Genomic DNA, 6,003 nt, shown 5'->3' with positions numbered 1-6,003 from the left:
CCCAAAGAGGGACCCCGGGGGCTGGGGCTCACCGATGAACCTGATGGCCGCCTCTCGCACACTGGGCTCAGGGTCCTTGAGGTAGCTCAGGCCCTGACGCAGGTACTCTTCAGCCCTGCTCCTGTCCTTCCCCAGCTGGAGAGAGCACAAGGACACAGGTATGGCACAGAGCCCCCCGCTGGCTGCAGCAGTCCCTCCTGCCAGCACTCAGTGTTGCCCAGAGCCCTCTCTCCCGCTGACTGCAGGGAAGGGAGAGGGGCCTGCAGAGGAGCCCTTGGGGCTCTGTTCTTGGATGGCACACACTGGGCTGCAGCTCCAGCCTCTGGGCTCTGGGCCCACAGCGCAGGCTCTACCTGCGGAGCAAACCTCACCCAGCCTGCACCCTGGCACTTGGCCTTACCAAGCACTCGCCAATCCTCCACATCTGATGCTTCTTCACCAGCTCTTTCAGCTCCCTCCACTTGAGCAGCTTTGCTGTAGCAAGGAGCGCTTCCTGGGCAGCCTGCATGGAAGCAGAAGGGGTGAGGTAGCAGCATGGCTGGCAAAGGAGAGCTCTTGGCTCTGTTGTTGGGGAGATTCTGCCCTCAGGAAGTTGGGACATGCCCTCACCAAAGTGTCTAGGGGACGTGTGAGGACAACCCCACAGGACAGGGCCTGAGGCTGGAAGCCCTGGCTTTGGACACGTGCCAGGGACAGGAGAGAAGCCTCTGGGGATGTGCCTGTTCAGGCTTTGGTGGCCACAGGCTGCTGACAAGCCCTACTGGAGCCCTAGGGCAGCTGTTGGAAATGGCCCTGCCAGCTTCTCCATCCCTGCTGGCGCTGGCTCTGCAGGGACCTTTCCCACGCCTTGCGCTGGGCCACGGCTGCCCACTGCCAGCAGCCCTTGCCCTGCTGCCTGGGCCCCACAGGGCAGGCCAGCCCACCTCTCTCTGTGCCAGTGCTCAGCCTTCCAATGTGTACCTTGGCCACGCTCGGGGACTGGTCACTTGTGCGAATGAGCAGCGGGACCAGTGCACTCCACAGAGACCTCTTCAATTGCTTGTTGTTCCTCAGCACTGCTGAGCCCAGGTGGTCTCTGAAGAGGCAGATAAAGGCCTCTCGCATGTTGCTGCTCTCCTGGGAGGAAGGAGGAAAGGTGAGCTTTGGAAACAGCGGCCTCCTGCCCACAGTGAAGGGGGTGGGGATGGTGGCTGAGGGAGGTGCCCTGGGCTCAGATTCCAGAGCAGGGACAAGTTGCACTGGGCTCCAAGGCCCAGAAGCCACCAGAACCCAGGGGAGCAGAGCCTGCTGGCAGAGCTGCTGACAGGGCTGGGCTGCGGGCCAGCTCTCACTGCCCAGTGCCCATCTCAGGGCTCACGCTCCCACATAAGGCTTACCATGCGCGGCAGGTTTTCCACATGCTAAAATGGCCCTGGTGAGGGAGTGCTGCCATGGTGGGCATGGAATCCCAGAGTGATGGAATCCCAGAAGAGTTTGGGTTGGAAGGGACCTTTTGAGGCCATCTAGTCCAACCCTCCTGCCATGGGCAGGGACATCTGCCACCAGACCAGCTTGTTCCAGGCGTCACCCCGAGTGGGGGACACAGGCCAGTGCCCGCTGCCAGCAGCAGGAATCCGGGCAGGGCGAGGGTCCCTTGCTTGGCTTTGGGCTCTCTGACAGCCCAGGGGAATGCCATGAGGATGGGAAGCAAAGCCTGGAGCACTTGGAGGTCCAAAGCCTTAAACATCAGCTCCTCCGGCTCCCAAAGCTTCTCCCAGATCCCTTTGGCTGCAGCAGGAAGGGCAGCAGGAGGTTTCCTGCCTGCTGTGGGGGCAGCGCTGCAGGGGCTGCTCCTGTCAGACCCCCCTCTCTGCTGGGGACAGCTTTGCTCTTGGGGACACCACTCTGCCCCAGGCCAGGGACACCAGCACTGCCCAGGGACGGCACCTTCCCAAGTGGGACCCCTCTGAGCTCAGGTCCCCCCACCCCCAGGGACCTGTGCCTTTATAAAAACATCTATCAAATGTATTTACATTGTACAGGCCTGTAAAACAACAACAATCTATGAAATGCATTTACAGAACAACAACAAAGCAACACCATATAAACCATATATAGAATGTATTTACATAAGAACAATCTTTAGAAAAGCAAAAATCTTCAAAGAACAACACTCTATAAATCTTATTTAGAGACCAACAGCAAAAGAGCAGCACATCAAATGCATGCCCAGGAGATTCACATCTGTGTCTGGTCTGTCTGCCAGTCCTGGAAGAAAAACCAGGACAGAGCCTGGCTGGGGATGGGAGCTGGATCTGGCAGGATGCTGAGGGAGTCTGTGGGGCTGGGAGGGATCTGTGAGGTTGGGGGCACCTGTGGAGCTTTTTTAGTTTACAGTTAGGTATCTATCTTTGTTTAACAAATGGATGCTTTTCCCTGGCATAATTGATACAGAAACAAACTCTATCCCAAGCAAATTATCCAAAGACATTAATAAGGTATTGTTCATAAAAGGTGGAAAATAACCCTTGGAGTAATCTGAGGCTGGACACTGGTATGGGCTATTCCAAACACAACATCTGGCACAAAAGGTAGACAAAACAGAAAAGCAGAAAAGGTCCAGCAAGAGCTGGTGAACCATGGACTACTTGCTGCCTAGGTCTGAAAAGCAATAAAAGCCTCCAGACAAGGGGAGTTGATTTCACATGAGCTGTCATTGACAGAAGGGGAAACTTTTTCAGTCAGAACAACAGGTCACCAGAAACAAAGACTAGGTTTTTTCTATAAAAAGGGAAGGAAAAAAAAGGAAAGAGTGAGGCTGCAGCTCTGCACAATCATCTTGAGATGGACTAGAACTAAAACTGAGGCAAAGGACTTCAAGAAGTGCAGCATTGTTCACACTTATAGTTGTGTCCTGGTTCCAGGGGCTGGGACCTGTTTATCACAATGTGGGTATAACCCAAACTGTGCATCCTTTGAAACCTGCCCAGTGTGTGACAGGAATTCCTGTCACGGGAACCACCCCAAGCAGTGCAGGAGGAGCCTCCCAAGCAGCAGTTGCAAGGCAGCAGGGACCGACCTGAGCTGCCTTTGGTTCCCAGGAACTCCTCCCACACAGCCCCTCTCCTGCCCCGAGGGAGCACCAGAACAGGGGGAGCCCAAAGGCAAGGACTGGAGGAATTCAACAGACACTTTGGGGCCATTTTATGGACATTTTGCACAGACTAAGGGAAGGAGACCTGTGTGTTATAGCAAAGAATGGGAAGGGGGTGGTGGGGAGTGAAGTTGTATTGAGTCGTGTGGGGCCTGGGCATGATGGGACTGGTGTGGAATAAGGGCTGGAATGTGCTGGTTTGGGTGGGGTGGAGTTAATTTTCTTTGCAGGGGCTGGTGTGGGGCTGTGGTTGGGCTTGTGCTGAGCACAGGCTTGAGAACACAGAGGTGGTTTTGTTAGTGCTGAGCTTACCCAGAGCCAAGGCCTTTCCTGCCCCTCACACAGACACACTGGGGAGGGGCTGGGGGTGTGTGGGAGGCTGGGAGGGGACACAGCTGGGACAGGTTTGGAGTGATGGAGATTGTTTTCCCAAGTCACCATTCCATGGGATAGGGCCCTGCTCTCCTGGAGGTGCTGAACACCTGCCCAACCATGGGAAGCAGGGAATGAATCCCCTGTTTTGTTTTGCTCCTGTGTGCAGCTTTTGCTTGTCCTTATTAAAGTGTCTTTATCTCAACCCACGAGTTTTTCAGCTTTTCCCCTTCCCAGTTCTCTCCACTCTTCTGCTGGTGGGGGAGTGAGGAGTGGCCAGGAGAGTCTTGGGGGCTGCATGAGGTGAAACCACAACAGCCTTTGTTGGTGTCCAGGGTGGGGCTGGGAGTGTTGGAGGTACCAACAGATGTGTCTGGGATGTGCTGCTGAAATTTGCAGCTGCTGGTGCTGTCTGGGGCTCCTGGTTGTGTCTCAGAGTCTGGGGCTCCTTGGTGGCTGGAACTCCATGTGAACTTGAGCTGAAGGGCCTGTGACGTGTAGGTGAGTCCAGGATAGAACAGAGACCCCCCTGCAGCCCAGGGAGGAGCCCACACTGGAGCAGATTTGCTGGCAGGACTTGTGACCCCTTTTATCAATATGAGACTCCAATCTTTCAGTTTAAGGCCATTGCCCCATATTCTGCCAATACAGGCCTTTGTAAAACGTATCCCTGTGATTTCCTTAGACTGTGAGCACCATCTGTTCATGTGCAAACACCGTGGAGAGTACCCAGGGATCTCCCAAGGAAAGGTCTGGAGGCCTCAAGCCCATGACCACTCTGTAGGGACTAAGGAGCTCTGGGCTCCATGGTGTGGAGACTGAAGACAGTGCAGGGATAGCCAGAGAGGGCTTGAAGGGTGGTTTCAGAGATGAAGAATCCTTTTGTCATAGCAGGAAACAGTATGAGAAAGAAATAATGCCAAGTGCAGCTGGAGAGGTCCAGACTGGAAACAAAGAGAAAGGAGTTTCACCCTGAGGGCAATGGTGTGGTGCAACACATCACCCAGAAGAAGTCTGGATGAGCCCAATGCTTTGTGTGTGCAGGAAGAGCCAGGGAGGACGCAGAGATGTCAGTGCAGGAAGGTGCCAGTCAGGTGGGGCAGCCGGGGGGATGACGACAGCCTGCAGGGAAAGGGGCAGGGCATGGACACCGTAGGACAGCCTGGGCTGGAGAGGAGACAGGGATGGGGAGAAGCTGAAAGGCCCTGACACAGCCACCTTCTGCAGGCCTTTGGCCATGGCTGCTGTCTGTGCCCCTGATGCCAGGAGGAGGGGAGTGCCCCTTGCAGCCCTGGGGCCTCATGGCCTCCTTGTCCCTGCTCAGCAGCCTGGCAGGTGCCACCCCATGGTCCTGCCCTTGGCATTGCACATCCCACATCCCAGTGTCCCAGGAAGAGCCCTGAGGAATGAGGCAGGAACAGGATCTGCCTTCCCAGGGGCTGAGGCTCAGGGCTTGGCCCTTTGGACTAATAAAACACATCCAGGTTTGCTTATCATCACAACTACCTTTCCCTTGCTTGTCCATCCTTGTCATCACTGGAATTTTCTGTTCCAGCTGGAACCTAGGGACACATTCTCAGTTGTGTCCCTCAGTGAGATTCATTAGCACTACAAGAAACTTCAGTATTTTAAACTCATTTTGACTTCTTGAGAAGTTGTTTGAACTTCCTCTCAGGGACTGAATCTCATGTAAACAACATCAACCCCCCTGAGGGTCACTAAATGCCTGGGGCTGTTGTTGTGCTGCTGAGCTGGGCCGGGCTCCTGGCACACAGGGAGCTCCTGGCAAGCAAGAAGAGCTTCAAAGAGACATCTCTGCTGGTGAGCAGCTCCTCTGCACAGTCCAGCAGGGCTGAGGGCACTGCCTGCAGCACCCAGAGCACAGGAGAGAAGGCAGAGAGATGAGAGGCAGCCTGGGCTGGGAGGTGACTGAGCTCTCACCATGGGAGAAACCTTCCAAGGATTTGAAGGAAGAATTCTCTGGCTGTAGGAAAGTTCATCTCCTAAAGCTGGCCCATCCCAGAGCTTCTAGCATCTTTCAGCAGGACTCTCCCAGTTACTGCAGTGCAGGGGAAGTGGCCATATGGCAGAGCAGGGCAGGAGCTGCAGGCAGCAAGGGCAGAGAGGAGAAGGGAGCAGGAGGTTCAAGGGATCCTGGGGTGGGAGGACAGGGCAGAGCTGCTCAGGGCAGGAACCTTGCCAGCCCTTTGCCACAGTCAGGCTGTGGCTGCAGAGCAGTGCAGGTGAGTTCCTGCAAGTGCCTCTGCCAGCTGCCAAATGGCAGCAGTGGCAGGAGCTGTCAGGATGGCTCTGCTGGATTTGCTGGGGTGCAGCAGGAGAAGCTGCTGCAGAGCAGGACTTGCTGCTGCCCCCTCAGAGGCCCAGGGCAAGAAGGTTCCCTGTGGCAGGGCTGGCTGTGGGGTGGGAAGGTGGGGGTGCAGCCAGGACTGTCCAGGGCTGTGGTGCAGAGCAGGGTCCTGCCCCCAGGGCTCTGTGTG

The sequence above is a fragment of the Corapipo altera genome, unplaced genomic scaffold, assembly GCF_003945725.1.
Source record: "Corapipo altera isolate COAL_440 unplaced genomic scaffold, ASM394572v1 61214, whole genome shotgun sequence".
Taxonomy (NCBI): Eukaryota; Metazoa; Chordata; class Aves; order Passeriformes; family Pipridae; genus Corapipo; species Corapipo altera.
Note: the sequence above shows the minus strand (reverse complement) of the source record.